Consider the following 2730-nt stretch of genomic DNA (forward strand, 5'->3'; position numbering starts at 1 on the left):
TGATAAACTGCGGCCTGGCCGGCAGTGTCACCGAACAATAATAGTGTCGCTACTAGCTACAATAGCACACCGAATAAAAAAATCAAAACAGATTTTTTTTTTTTTGTGGAATGATAATTTTATTTAACTTTTATTTTTTTAACACTGGGGAAGAGCAAATCTAGATTAACAGAGCACCCCTGGACGACACAGCACCTTGAAAACTGGACCCGTTCATCTCTAATGCATATGAGTGTCTATTATGGCCCCTACCCCCTCTGTAGCAGCCCATTGATAGCTCAAAACTGTTTATTTCTGGTAAAGGGTTACTCACGACTTCAGCTTGATACAGGGGGGATAATTCAGAGGTTGATGCTAATGTGGATGCTACTGTAAATTTGTGCACATTTTTTGTGAATATTATTGACAGTGTTTTGGCACCATTGTTTGTAATTCTGCTGGTATTTAGGTTCTTTGTGCTAAGTGTGTTGGCAGAAGGGGTGTGTGGGAAATACTGTTTTATGTTGCCAGGTGGGAGATAAGTGGTGCGTGACTTCAGCACACGCACTGAGGTAAACAGGACAGTAGAATGAAGCTTTGCCTAGGGCGCCTAGAAACCTAGCACCGGCTCTGCACCCCAGCTACATAATCACAAACCATAGTAATTTAAAAGTGGTGGAATGAGTATATAAACATTGACACTCCTCAAATAAAATGCAATCAGTGTCAACTAAAGTCAGAAAGCCCCCGACAGAAAGCATGTGCCGAACAAACAGAGAAGCTCACTCTGGCCAGAAAGAACAGATCTATAATCTTTACATATAAGCACCTTTAGAAATCGACAACCCGTCCTCCCAAGTTCGTGCTGTCATCCAACCTGATGGCTGTGAGTTTGTAAGCCACTTTTACTATGCAGACCTCCCATGCTCTGATTCCTTCAGATACGTTATAGTCACTCTCTGCAGCCAGTGAAGGATGCATGTAGTACTCTGCGCTCTGCCCCACCACAGTAACCTAGGCCACTGACCGCTGCTAGGTGGCTCCACAGTGCACTGCACCTCTTTTTTAGCTTCTTTAGGGAGGGGGACTGAAGAGGAGTACAAGGAAGGTGAGGGATGGGTCTGAATTGGGCTGATCTGCAACTCACATGTAAGCAATGCAGTAGTAAGCAGTATATTTTTATTTATTCCAGACCTCAGTGGCGCCCCCAACAGCCTGCCACCCTAGGCAACTGCCTAAAGCTGCCTAATGGTAGCTCCAGCCCTGCATATGCCCTCCACAGGAAAATGAAAAAAAAACAATTAAGCTTTACATGAAAAAATACAAACCCATAGGCCTTGATAGTAAAAATCAAATACTTTGGCATCAATAGGAAAAAAATAATAACACACATACTATAGGCCCCTGATAGGAAAAAAAAAAAAAACATAGGCCCCCATAGAAAAAAAACCTGCAGTAAGCTGTGCATGAAAAAAATAATAATTCATTGACCTCAATAGGTAAAAAAAACACATTGGCCACCAGAGGTCTTAAAAAATAAAACACATTAGGCCAAATGTAATAGGGTGATAGATTAAACTTGCCCAATGTAATAGAGTCTAAGAACATACTGTACAAACTCACGTTTTTAGACTCAAGAAACTCATCCAGATGTTTTCCCATTTTGAAGATAAAACTTGACCATTGTAATAGTGTGAGAGTTACTGCTAAACTCTGACATTTTCAAAACTTTCACCCTATTACATTTAGCCCATCGACTTCACATGAAAACAAAACAAACACACATACAAGCAGGGTTACATAGAGAGACATATACACACACATATAGACAGAGTTACATATAGTGACATACACAAGGGTTACATAATATAGACACACACACACACATATAGGTAAGGTCACGCACACATAGACAGAGTGGGGAACACAAACAGTGTGTTCCCCTTTAGTATCACCCCCTCTCACCTTGATGAGGAGCTTTCAGCAGCTCCCTCATCCTCTATGCTGTGTGAACTGAAGAGTTGAAGAACAAGCCGAAGTAGCCCCATCCCCACTGCACAGGTCAGAGAACCATGTGTACTGGGCTCCTCCAATCAGAGCTCTGCACATGCTCCTCTGACCCCGGGGTGTCTCACCAGTGGTCACCACAGAGAAGCATCAGGAAGGAGCTGCCTCCTGTGAGTATGCCCTTTCATTGCCCCTTCCCTGATGCAGCCCTGGTGGCGGCAGATGGTTGCCAGGCCCCTTAGAACCTGTCACCCACCTGCCACCCCAGCGCATTCCCTCACTGTCACTGGTGTGCTGTGGCACAGCGGCGCCTTCCTCACTGTGATGTAATGTTCGAGCCGGCTCTGCTGCTCAGCATACATTTAAAAAGGCATATATTCACAGTAGTTCTGTAATAGAGCGTACCTTTGTACTTTTATCAAAGCTCTTCAACCTGCTGTCCAAATCTGATTGCGTGGTTCTTTCTGCCCCTGCAAAAGAGCTTTGAAAAAGTTTAGCTTTTGTCCAGCAAATCTGGACAAAATGCGTCAGAGTGTAAATAACAGTATCAAGTGCTTCTTCTGTATACTGCACACATACTAAGAACCAGGGCCAGCTCTAGGGGTGTTTGACCTGTGTGGTCGCACAGGGGCGCCACCCATAGAGGGTGCACCCCTCTCCAACATCCCGATTTGTACCATCTCGCTGTTCCACCCGTGGGCCAAAGTGGCTCGTGGGTGGTCAAATCAGGAGGTTGGGGGCAGC

The sequence above is a fragment of the Taudactylus pleione genome, unplaced genomic scaffold, assembly GCF_031769625.1.
Source record: "Taudactylus pleione unplaced genomic scaffold, aTauple2 ptg000116l, whole genome shotgun sequence".
Taxonomy (NCBI): Eukaryota; Metazoa; Chordata; class Amphibia; order Anura; family Myobatrachidae; genus Taudactylus; species Taudactylus pleione.